Here is a 13,663-nt window from a genome sequence, read left to right on the forward strand (position 1 = left end):
TCTCTCAGAAATTGCATGTGAAATGGAAACGAGTCGCATTGGTTATCCTGTCACAGAAAACCTATTGAAAGACTTTAAAAGTTGCTATTTCACACCAAGACCACAACCAGAATAAAATGACTTTATTTTCTGAAAAAGTGTGTGATGTATGTGTATTTTGACATACTGATATCATTTTATGTAACTATTTGTTGCTTTCTTGCCTTTTCATATTTTAGCATGTCTGTATTTTTTTTGGTTGATGAACTCATTGCAACTGCCTCATAGTGAGGCATGCAGGATCAATTTTGGATGAATTATAGCATAACGATAGAGATGAAATTCCAAGCAATGATTGGATGCGGTTTACCAAGTTTCTTCCAAATGTTTCAAATTAAAATTCTGTCTAAATCTTTCTGAATTCACAGTACACAACTACAGTTCCTTAAAGTGTAAACATGCTTTTGCTGTAGAAATCAGACATCTGGTAGTGTGCTAATAATTACATTTCTATAAAGTTGTCACATTTTCATTGTGATGAGATGATGATAAGAGTTCCTGGAATGTGATGCGAGATGAAGGCTCTTTGTGGTGCTCCAAGTACTTGACATTACAGTAAAATAATTCATTTGCTAGACTGAGCTACTCAGTACCACGGGGCAGTTTAAGAAGAAGCACTTATGACGAGCTTATCTTGAAATGGGAAGAACATTCAATGGTCTTGGGAAATGAGTTTATGCAAACCATTCAAACCCTTTGCCCTGAAACACATTTAATAATGCAGTGAGGTTTGGAGCGGCGAGTGCCGAATGATGGAGCAAAGTGGCTATACTAGTATGTCGGACATTTTTATGTACACTGACACGGATGTTTTGATTAGTAAGAAGTCAAACTAGCCATCTATTCTCAGTGAAAAAATAATTTAATTTCACAGAAGAATACAGGATTTCATCTAACCAGGTTCAATGTTGATAATGAATGGATGACTTAGTTTCATGAAGATACGTACCTTCCATAAGCATTATCTGCTGTAGAAATAATCTGAACACTACATCCCGTTCTCTCTCTCTGAATTATTGAACACATTCCTGACAAAAGCACAAGGGGCATTAACACAATAAACAGGGTTAAAACATCAATGCCGCAGCATAATACACACAGCTGGAAGAAAATAGTAACAAAAAAGGTAATTTAGGATAAATAAAGGATTGTGCTTGTTATGTCATTATGACGAATATAACATGAAACATAATTTTGCTACGGTCCAGTCTGCATAATCTCTAGTTGGCTGATAGCACACTTTTGTTTTATTGATTTATTTATTTATTTTTTTAAATCCACATTCCAATGTCATTATTCCATTACCGTCCTTTGCTTATGGTACCTTCGATTGTGGATTCTACCGCAGTGTTTGCAAGTTTCCCTCTCAGATACCACAAGTACTGAATGTGACCTCTGTGACCTCTTCGAATGGCTTAACTCTGTAAACTCTTCTGGGCTCTTTGCAACGAATGGACTTTCACTGTACATTTAAGTTAATCACAAACAAACAAATTTAATTAAGAAGTGCAGACAACGTTTCTCCCAGCTACAGACATATAAAGCATGCTAAAGATAGCTATATGCGTCCACGCTTCATTATGATCTCTCGTTTCTGTGGCAACCATCGCTATCCATGCTTGCCACTGCCCTATAGCAAGGTGGATTATAGCGCTGTGGTGATTGTAGTGTAAGACCCTCCCCAGGATAACTGTCAAATAATGAGCCAGATGATGAAGTCTTACCTTCCCTTAAGCTTCACCACACCAATCAGGTCTTTGCAGTGTGTTTTCTAAGTCCCCCCGCTTGGACACATTCATGTAAATAGCCTATGTTTACTTTCATTCAGCATTCCGTTACATGCTTTGCATCATGTTTACACATCTGGTTTAAAAATACCAACTAAACTTTTGTTTTTTTCACAAAGACGTGTGAGTGTGTTTATATGTTAGATATTAATTTAAAAACTCTTTAGGCTCCAGCATAGCACACTCAAAACCCTCGTGAGGAAAAGCAGTTGAGAAAATGGATGGATATTTTATTGTGAATATTTTATTGTGATACAATTCATTCAAACCCTCACACTGGCTTTCTGTTAGTCAAATCTTGCTATTGGTCTGTAAATCTCCAAATGGTCTTGAACCAAAACATATGGAAAATGTAGCATCCAGACGTCTCAGGCCTCTGACGGATCCATTTTATGTCGGCAGAACCAGTACCAAACAACATTTATTATGTGCCTCACCTGTGCAACAAACTCCCTGAATAGCCAAAATCTGCTCAAACGGGTTGATTAAGTAAAACTATTCACTGTTCTCCTTTTTTAAATTCCTAATATCATAATATTTACTTAATTACCATGTTTTCCAGACTATAAGTCAGTATTTTTCATAGTTTGGCTGGGGTGCGACTTATACTCAGGAGCGACTTAGGTGTGAAATTAATAACGCATTATATAATTTCCAATGTAATTTTCACACTAAACCCAAGACTGCCTAGGCCTGTGGAATAATTTGAACTGCAACTGACGATGAACCTGACGTAAGCAACGTAGAAGAGGAAGCACCCCATCTTCTCCCTCCGGAATTAGTGGAGTTATTTAAAAGTGACACAGAGGATGAATATTTCATTGGAATTAGTGAATTGGAGTGATGGATGGTTTGGTAAAGTTGTTAGCATATTATTTATGCTATAGTTACCTGAATAACTCTTAATATGTTACGCCAGGCACATTCTCAGTTCGTTGTTTATGTTTCATGTGACGTTAGCATACCGTACAATTATTCAACCTGTTGTTGCCTCTATTCTATTTTTTATAAATTTGATCAATTTAATAAATTTCCCCCAAAAATGCAATTTGTACTCCAGTACGACTTCTTTATTATGCATTTTATGGCTGGTGCGACTTGCACTCCAGAGCGACTTATAGTCCAGGAAATACGGGAATATTTTGTTTCTCTTTGTGTAATGTGTTTTATTGTGATATTAAATTAATGTGTTATGTTAAGCGTTTTGAATTGTCTTGTAATGTGCTATACCAATAAACTTGCTTTGCCTTACCAGTCATGTAGGTACTAAATGACTTAAACAGGCGGCATACTGTTGTAGATCACATGATGCTAGCAATGTAAATCATGTGATGCCCCCATAAAATAAAGCCTCTACTTTTCCAGCGTTTACAGTAAAGCTTGCAATGTTTGGTGCATTGAATCATGTAAATAAGGGGCCATTGACCAAGGCAAAGAGCTTCTTCTCAGGTATTTTGTTTTAATGTGACACCAGTTTTATACACACTTCTGTATAAACACATTTAGTTCAAATCTTCTTTATTATGTTATTATTGATAAACAATTATCTATGTAAAGACTGTTGCTCAACCTAACCCATCATTCATATATATTACTGCATATATTGCTTTATTACATATTATTATTATTATTATTATAAAAGCCCCAATGTGTTAGAGAAAAAAATGAGGGCAGATTTGGAATTAGCACATAAAATTAATCTAAGAGAAAAAAATGAGGGCAGATTTGGAATTAGCACATAAAATGAATCTAATTGAATCTGTAATTATAAAGATACAAACAATTATATTTGTGACATATATCACATTATCTCATGGCACATCACAGTCAAGGATCAAACTTCTTGGCTCAAGATATCCTGGCTTTGTTTTCAACAGCTTTTAGTATGAAGCATAAAACTCAGAAGTGTGAAAGTATTTTGGTTTTCTAATGTCAAACAGTTGGTATGTTGGCGTTCTAAATTCTAACATGCAAAGATTCAGTGCCTCCTGTGTGTGTTTTGGTTGTGGAGAGTTTCCATAACAACTGTGCATCTATCTTAGGTTGAACCGCTTTAGGAAAGAAACCAAATACTCTCATCTCAATCATGTTATGTTCATTTCAAAGCTGAGGTTGAACAATTGAAGAATGTATTTTATTTACACCATGTCCCTTCTTCTCATCACACTTAACCATGTTTTTACTCTTTTCAATATACATTTATGACTCTGCAAGCAAGTTTTATTACTGCAGCAACATATTCCTAATGAATTCCTCAGAGTATTGGTGTATTTGTTGTCATTGTTCTTCCTTGGCATCCTTAGATATATCTCGAGTCGCTCGTTTCCATCCATCAATCGTCGTGCACATATTTTCCCCCTTATTTGTTGCTTTCCAGCTCAAGACGTTTGTTCAGCGGGAGCAGGCATCTGATCACCTCCCACACATTTCTTTTTATATAGACATTCCTTAGTGTGCGTGCATGTTTCACGTTACCACCTCCCTCTCACTTGGACACAACTCTTTCATGTGCTTTGTGCCAAATTGACTCGCATCACTGAGATGTGGATTGTTTTTCTATTCATGCTGTCATTGCAAATAGATGAAGTTGACTGTTCTCTAAATGGAAAAAATGTGAAAAGCGCAAGACTTTGCCAATGCCAAAATTTGAAATTGAAAGGTGCAGTCTGTGATACCCAAGCTGTTAGCAAGATTAGAATTTTGCCGCACGTCCTATTCCAACCAATGAAAGAAAAAAACTAGACAGTTGTTGAAGTCAGATGGACTAGCATAACTATCACTTTTTATTTCATTGAGAGTGTTAACGTTTTCATGCACTTCATTTTTTCGTTTGTAAAATTGGTTCAGTAGTTTGTCAGCGACATCTTTCTCATACAAATAATGAAAAACACAAAAAACAACCCCCAACTCTTTCCTTCCGCTCCCTATATGTTCCTTTCATGTTTGTGTTTTTCTACTCAATATTTCCCTTCTGTATGCATTCAAAGCTCATGTTTGGACATCCCATCAAATGTTTGAGCAGGGTGCAAAGTATCTTTAGCAGAAAACAAAAAAAGTAGAACAAAGTGTGGTTTGTCTCTCTCCAGCATCTAACTTTCTCAGTTGTCATTGGCTGCGTCACTTTACCACTTATGTGTCATACTTTCCGAAGCCTCATATAAGCAACTTTTGTTTGCTCCATGTGACTTGAGCTGTATGTGTTCACAATTAGCGTGATTGCTTATATCACATAGTCTCACTTCTCTGTGAATTGTCAGTTTCTTGTTAAATCAGTGGTGAGCTGTGAGTTTCAAACCCGAGCCTCCAGTGGATATTGAAGTCACCTCAATCATCTCTTAATATGTCACATTAGAATGTACCAAAAAAAACAACACTGTATAACACAGATGAAGAGGCAGAGGCATTTCATGAATTTGAGCATGAATATCATTTATTATTTAAGTATTATCAAAGCAAAAAACACAGTTGCTGTTATCTTCCAATATATCACTCCTAACCTCCGCACTGCAGTAAAGTAATATTCATCTACATAAAAACTTGAAATAAATAACATCATACTCACCAGAGAACCTGATGCAGAGGCAGCAGACCTCCTTTCTCTGCTCCTTCCTGTTCTACGCGTACAAAAGGGCCACAGCACCAACCCTGCCCCCCCCAATTCCATTGGTAAATGTATTAGTTACACATTTATCGGCTGATCAATGATAGCTAGCATTACCCGGGAGAACTGCGCCAAATCCGTTGGTACTATTCTCTAAGTCTTAAATTTCATACAGTGAGGTCAGTGGGTCTGGAAAAAAAGAGCAGCAACCTCAGGTACCCCTCTGAAAACCAGACCTAAATGAGTGTGTGTGTTTTATTAACTTAATCAATTGAAGGACTCAAATGCATATTAATTACTGCATCCCTTCACCCTCTATGTACTGTATTTGTTTATTTTATCTTTTAATTAATTTTTACAATTCCCCAAGCTCATTTGTCATCATAAATTAGGCCTACATGCCTGGATTCCAGCCATGCGGTCAATTAGAAAGATTGGTATTCACTTTATGGCTTACATTGTACTTATCTTTTTCTAAGCTTGATCCAAGTCATGGGTTTGTGTGAAAAGCACTTTTGTAGCATCTTTGGAGATGAATGACGCAAGCAGGGGACTGGGAACTGGTCCAGAGGGCTGAAACACATGCTGCGGCCTCACGTCACGTTCCCTCTGTTTGTTTACTGCCCCCCCACCCTTATTTCATTGGATGCCTCCGTTTAACTGAGGGAAGAGGGTGGAGGATGGCCAACGAATTTGATTTACGGGTATGTTGCTGAGAAGAAAGTAGTTGCGAGCAACCACTCTTGTGGAAATTTAGTATAATACATTCTTGAATTTAATACCCTCCTAAAATGCAGAAATTCTTAGCACACATTGTTCAGTGCTTTCTCTTGTTTTATTTTCACTGGTGAAAATGCTTCCTCAAGACTGGTGACCGTTTCAAGTACCGTATTTTCCGCACTATAAGGCTCACCGGATTACAAGGCGCACCTTCAATGAATGGCCCATTTTAAAACTTTGTCCATATATAAGGCGCACCGGATTATAAGGCGCACCTTCAGTGAATGGCCCATTTTAAAACCTTGTCCATATATTTGGACACGCCTGCCGTAGTGGCTCAATATTGGTCCATATATAAGGCGCACGGGATTATAAGGCGCACTGTCGGCTTTTGAGAAAATTTGAGGTTTTTAGGTGCGCCTTATAGTTCGGAAAATACGCTAGGTCGTTTCAAGTCTTTTTTTCCACAATAATTTTTAGGGCCAAATATGTTTTTTCCTGGCCTTTATTTTACTTTACAATGAAGCCTAGTACACATGAGCTTTGACAGTGTTTTTAGTGTGATAAAATGTAAAATTGAGACCCCTGTTGTTAATCCAACTAATTTCGAGTGCATCACTGGTTACATTTGAAATTTTCAGGACCTCATGCTTGGCTCACTGTGTTAAAATGACATTTCAACAATATTTGTCACTATAATTTGGGGAATATCTTCACCAGCAGTAATTTATTTGCAACCGTACATCATGTAGGTAACTTAAGTGTATGCAGCAATGTCTCTGTTAGACTTAAAGGAAGTCTCTGGGATTCTTGTTTCCAGGACCGCTGCAGAAAATTGTGGACAAATCAACAACATACACACCCAACATACACACCCCAACGCACACAAACACGCACACTGGTTTCCTCGCCTTGACAGACTGTTCCTCCCAGCAAGTCATTGAAATAGACACTCAGTGAAGGGAGTCCTATTGATCTACCAGCAGGCAGTGAGGTAAAAGAGCTCATTAGCGCTTTAGTCACACTCCTTTGGGCTGGCTTGCCCTGTAGCGTGACTGTGCTGCATTGTGAATGTCACAGACATCACTGGCTTACTAAATTTGCTGAATGACATCTTGCAAGTTCTAGGAAAATGTCAATAGTGAAAAGGAAAATTTACAATCTTCTTCTGATTTTCCCAAAAATTCTAACGTCCTCATGACTTCTATTGCTTATTTTCTATGACTCCAGATATAATGAGGCATAACAGGAAAGTATTATAATTATTTTTAAAACAGTTTTGATCTCATTAGTAACACTAAAAGGGGGTAAAAAGAGGTGGTAATATTTGGACTCTTGTTTTAAATGAACATTAAAGTGTACTTGGGTTGAGGAGCTTGTCAAGTTGCCATATGCTGCATAAACTTTGGAAGTTGAGGAGAATTTGGTTGTTTATATTAGGATGTCACGTAAAATAGTCTAGCATTGGTGTCCTGGATGTTCTATTGAATATTGGTAGGAACAAAAATAATTGAATTCCTGTTGAGAAATATGCCACGCATTACACTACCCACTGTCTCCCTGTAGTGTGCTCCCCCCTTCCACGACGTGGGGGCGATTGCAATTCCATTGGCAATCCCGGCCTTGGAGAAACGTCTTCCTCGCGTCTCCCGACTACGGTTAGCTAGCAAGCAAGAACGGACAACAGTACTGTACATTTTTTTACTGTGCTGCTGTTGGTGCAATTAAAGATGTCTGAGCCAAAGACTAAACGTGCCATGTATCATTTGCTTTTCAATTCCCAAAACACGGAGCAAATTGTGTGAACACAGCCTAATGCTTATTGGAAACTTACTGAGAGACCCATTGAATGTCTGCTAGATAATCTTGTCAGTGAGCATACTTGGCATACTGCAACCTTGTCACTTGGGCCATGGTGTTTTTATGTGGACTAGTAGCATGTGCTTGGTTTTTCCTTCACAATTGTGTGGTAGCTCTCCACCTTTTAGCCTTTGTCCACTAGCATTTAGAATTCATTTAATGAGTTCCCGGAAATGACATCTATTATTTGCTTCTCAGGAAGCTCTGCGATGAGTGAAAGGAAAGCAAGAGCCAAATTGGATTGCATCCCGTTTTGGTCAAATGCCAAATGAACGCATTTGTATACTTCAACTGTGGTTTTCTGTCTTTGTGTTTTTGTTCCTGCTGCTGATTCATTTGTGGATGTTTTGGACACAAAGTGAAGGGATTCCAAAGGGAACACTTTAGTTAGACCATTTTTGGCTTCCACTCTGGGAGTGAGAGCGCCCACACTGAGAGGAAAGGGGCCTCTTGCTGGCATGGTCATTTTCATGTTGCTAGGCATTTGCATACTGGACAGTTTGCTTAAGAAAAAAAAGTAGCCAAGGAAAATTCAGTACCATCCTGTTTTTTTGTCCATTATTACTTAGTTTAACTTTGAGTCATCTCTGTTTAACCTGTTTTGACATTCCCCTGTTAAACTGCACATAAAACATGTAATTGGCGGCCCTCAAGCACCGAAGCTGGACATCCCTGGGTCAGTTCATCTGCCTCACAGTTCTGAAGTTATAGATTCTGGTCTTCCTGTATGGAATTTGCATGTTCCCTACATGTCAGCGTGTGCTTTCTTCTCTTTGCTTTTATCACACATTCCAAAAACATACTTGGCCGATTAATTCAAGACTCTAAATTGTCCGCTAGTGTGAAATGTTGTCTATTTGTGGCCTGCATTTGGCTGGCGACCAGTTCAGCGTGTACCCTGTCTCTCGACCAATGTCAGCTGGGATATGTTCTAGCACACCCGTGACACTAGTGAGGAGAAGCGGTACAGGGAATGGATGGTTGGATGTTCATCCATGTGAAGGAGTTTTACGTCCTGAACGTTACAGCAATAACTATAATTAACTCTTTTTATTTTGGTTGCCTTGGTAGCGCCACTAATTCCTTGTGACTAACAAATTGTGTTTGCGCTTGAGTGAAGACTTGAAGACGTGTGCATTAGTTTCCCTTATCTCTACACTCGTTAGCTTTACAAACCGCAGAGCCAATTTGGGACAAAGTCACAAAAGCCTAAATTGCACAGAGGGCTGGCTGCTCACAGATCAACGCGTGCTCCCAAGGATAACAGTGAGCAACAGTACAGTTTAGAGCAAATTGACTAATTTTGTTTGCAGATTTCAGTCAGCAGCAGAAACCAGATGAATACTTTCTCATTATTCTGATGTTTGAGCGCAAACATTTAGTGTTTCATATACAAGAGCCTCATAAAATGCCTAATCTACATCATCATTTTTTTTGCTCCTTCATATCAAATCAGCACAAATATGTACTATGGATCTGTTCACATTTTAAAACATGTACTCCGAAGTGGCAAAAAATGGAAGCAAGCGGTAGGCCTAACAGATTTTGTGGAGGCTGTAAAAGTCACACAGCTCTGTGTAGGCGATTTGAATTGACACACAAAGCTATTTTGGACTTTGATGAGTACAAAACAATTCAAAATAGATCTTTCCAATGGTGGGGGTTAGAAAGTCACGATCAAAAGAATTGGTAAGAATGCCTGAATAGAAAAGCAACATCCGTGCCGGCACTTTATATTGATGCTGATACCATTTCTCATCTCACCAGCATCACACATGGTTTAACTATTGACCACTTTCCATATTAAAGGTTTTTGGAGCTTGGCATCTCGAAAGATGCTGAGGCTGGTTTCGGATGTACTGTATTGTGCTGAGAAAGTAACACTGGCCCTGTGGACAGACATGAAGAGCCATTCAGAAGAACATCACATCAGCAGTGGGCACTACAAAGGGTGTTGATGTCAGCGTTGGGTGAGATTGAAGGAAGAGAGCATGTATAGTCAGCGGAGGGTTGTGCAGCTGACAGAGAAACATTTATGACCAGGAAGAATTGACTGCTGTTCTTGTGTGTTTGTGCATGATGTCTGTGAAATTTTAATGTCAGTCTGTTGTCGTCCTTCTGTCAACAAGTCCTAGGCTACATTGTTAGAACTAGAAGTCAGAATGGTACCCCAAATCCCAATTCACTATTCATCTTGACATTGGTGAATTAGTTCCAAATTGATTTGTATCTTTTGCACTCTTTCCCTCAAGATACGTTTCCACAGATATGGAAAATCCAAATGCTAAATGGAGTGCACTTATATAGTGCTTATAGCATTCCCAAAGCACTTAACAAAGCCTCTCATTCATTTACTTGAAAGCTATTGAACTGGAAAGTACAGCGGCAGCCACTGGCGTACTGAAGGCTGGTTGCTGCTGCTTTAACTACTTTGCAATTTTGCCAAAGGTAGAATCTGGATCGGTTACTGCGTCTATTGGTGCGGTACAACTTAGTTAGTCTTCTGGGCATACTCCCTTCGCTTGTTACTGTGTGATTTGATGCTGATTAGCTGGCCAATTACATAGCGTACACACTCACCCACTTCCAAGTATACGTATCTGCACAAGTATTACCTCCACAAGATGTATCTGCCGCCCCCCGCATTCCAACGTCACACATTGAGCTTCTCACTCAAGAGACAGCACACGCGACATGACTTGCTTTGTTCTGATAAGAGTATGACATTTATTTATTATTTGACATTTGCTCTTCCACTCAAATAAATATTTGAATTACCATCGATTTGTGCACAGCCCTATTGTTAGAACAGTATAGATTTGTATTGCTTTCAAAATTTGAGAACCATTTGTTGATGCCACATTATTTATTTATTCTAAAAATGTTGTGTATTCTGATAGTAGTTTTATTTGTGGTCTATACATCGGCCTGAAGACCTTTTCCCAGAGCTGGATTGTGCATTAAAGGTGAACATGCATTTTGAACAGTGTTGAACTATAAAAAGACCCAAAAGTAACTATGGGATGAAAGAGGAGGCAACACACACCGACACACACACAAACATACACACACACGCACACTCCCAGTGGGCATTCCCATCAAAGCTGCCTTCACTCAATGTGACCTTTTCATTTGAGTTGCGTTTACTCACCAAGGCCCTCCCTAGTCATTTACCCACATGATTAGCCACTGCGAGCACACAACAAATGAGGCCACTCATGCAAGAAAAAACGATTGGTCGTTTCCCAAAAAATATATACTAGCTCACTGGTACATCATATCTAATAGTGAAACAGATGGTGTCTTCAAAAACTATTGAACGCAATGTGCCAGATCCCAAACAGTGTCTAGACACAAAATGTAGAAGCACAAAATTGAATCCGTGAAAAGGCATCTTGGAGTGCATAAATGTCTCAAGATGTGACACCTTAATGGCACAAATTGCTGTGTGCAATGTCTTATGTAGCAAGGTAGAATGGCATGTCCTAATTTTATACAGTGCAAACCATATACATATATGCATACTTCCGTAGACTGTGTATATCTTGTTGAACAATTCCATATTTTACTATTTATGCGTGAATTTCTTGTCATTCTTATTTTGCATCATTGGAACAATAACAGAGTGGCCATTTTTATTCTACCGAGTATGCTATTTGACAGTCTGGTGGTCACAGTGACAATGGCAAAGTATGAGACAAGTTGAATGTTCAAGAGCAGCTTGTGAGTATGACAAGTAGATGAAAGGAAAATGGGCGAAGGCGAAAGGAAAAAGGATACGTTTGAAAATTGGCGAAGGGAGAAAAAAGGGTATTTGAAACAAAAACGACATTGTTGAAAGTGTCAAAAAAGGGTGTTTAGGTGCAATTTTCCTCTCGCCTCTCTCAGTAGTGTGGTTGACTACCTTCCCTGTAAATTCAAAGCTTGTGAAGGTCAGTTTGCCTGTCTGCGTATTGTTTTCCACAGAAAATAAAAAAAAAGTCAAAGTCTGCTTTATTGTCAATTTCTTCACATGCCAAGACACACAAAAATGCTATGCATACGTCGACGTACGAGTGGTCCAGGCGCGAAATACACCACCAAGCCTTACAATTACGATAATTCTGTAGTTTTTGCGTTTTTGGTGAGCTTGTCAGAAAGCCATCACTTCAAAATAGAATTTTTCTCTTCATTATTGTATGCCCTCTTCATACTGTTTCATTTTCTGCCCCGTCACATCTGTCATTTATTCTGTGTTCTTTCATCCATCCTCTCCTTGCGTGCTTTGTTCTAGCTGGGACATCACCACCTACCTACCTTCTCTGTTGTTATCCATTTTTTAGGTCTCTGTTCCTCCTCTGCTTTTCCCTGACATAAAAAATGAAGCCCCTTCATAAATTTGGTATATATAAGTCTCAAAGTACAAAAGTTTTTCTTTTTCTTCTTAACTCTAACTTTCCCACTTATAATTATGACTTCATCAGAGCCAACTGCCTGCCACGGCGCTGTCTTTGTTTGCCCCTTCAGCGCGGGTGCAACTAGATTTTATGGACAGGTGGGCACGATGCCAGCGGTGGTGCCAAGGAAATTTTTTTTTTTTTTTACTGTACTGGAATAAAAAGTGTAATTGCACATCCACTACAGTAGGTGGCATTAGCACTTTAATTGTCGGAGTGTGAGCAGGGAGTATGAGATTTTTTTTGCCCCCCTAAAATAAGCCTAACAATGCCACTACCCTAAAATAACACTCCAGTTAAAATGTAATTATCTCTATGGAAACTTGGAGAGCTTTACATTTACTCGAACAGTCGATTGATTCGCATTTCAGACCGATTGGCATTGTTCTACTCATTTGTTCTCGACAAGCCCTGTTTGTAAAACATGTTTATTGATTTGGCCCGAGATCGCTTTTCTTGAATCAAAAGATTTATTGCATAATCTTATATCTTATCCATACGTACTATCATACTATCAGCTGGGGGTTTCTGTGATTTGTGAACCCGATTCTGGTATATCTGCTGAAGGAAGGTCTCACACATCTTTTCCTTTCCGTGGTTATGAATTAATTGTTCACACTATGTGAATCCTTAATGTATATAGTTAATGACATTGCGGGGACCGAAAATGGCAGAGGAGACATTCAAGGGAAAGCGAGAAAACCTATGAATGCATACACCAACGTGCACTCACAGACATGCTCACAGACATCTTGTCACACTTTTCCCTTGTCGTGTAAGCAGGCCGCAGCAGGTGTGTGCGGTTTCTTTATATCACAACGCGCGACTACAACTTTCATGTCAAGATCAGTAACTAATTGGGTTTTAGAAAGCTGGATCTCTGTTATTACAAGCCATTGTTCAATCTTAGTTTATCTGCAGCAGGAGGTGGAGGCATTGCAAGTGCACACACAGCAGATGCCACAGATTGCTTGATGTTATCATGCTCAGATGGCTTGCACCAATAACTTTCAATTGCATTTATCACTACCAAGTACTCATGCGCAATCTTTGCGGTCGTGTTTTACCCTTTCTTTCTGCTTTACCCTTCTGTCATGTATGCTCCTACTAATTACACTCCTTGTACCCCTATTGACTCGCGGGCTTACAACTGAAGAATAATCTTATCTAGAGAGAGCAGCCCAATGCACAGTCACTTGCCCAGTTGATTAAATGTGCGC

The 13,663-nt window shown here is 39.0% G+C and overlaps 1 protein-coding gene across 4 annotated transcripts in view; it reads left to right on the forward strand.

Annotated features, from left to right (window-relative positions):
* LOC119123366 (cytoplasmic phosphatidylinositol transfer protein 1-like) overlaps window positions 1-13,663 on the forward strand; it is a 36,356-nt gene that overhangs the window by 7,532 nt on the left and 15,161 nt on the right. Inside the window, exon 1 of one of the 4 annotated variants that reach the window (XM_037252421.1) lies at window positions 7,050-7,141. The exons of the other annotated variants lie outside the window; for them this stretch is intronic. The gene's annotated coding sequence lies outside the window, so the exon portion shown is untranslated. Of the gene's footprint in view, window positions 1-7,049; window positions 7,142-13,663 lie in introns of those variants that run through there. 4 annotated transcript variants of the gene reach the window in all.

This window comes from Syngnathus acus, chromosome 1 (assembly GCF_901709675.1).
Source record: "Syngnathus acus chromosome 1, fSynAcu1.2, whole genome shotgun sequence".
Classification (NCBI taxonomy): Eukaryota; Metazoa; Chordata; class Actinopteri; order Syngnathiformes; family Syngnathidae; genus Syngnathus; species Syngnathus acus.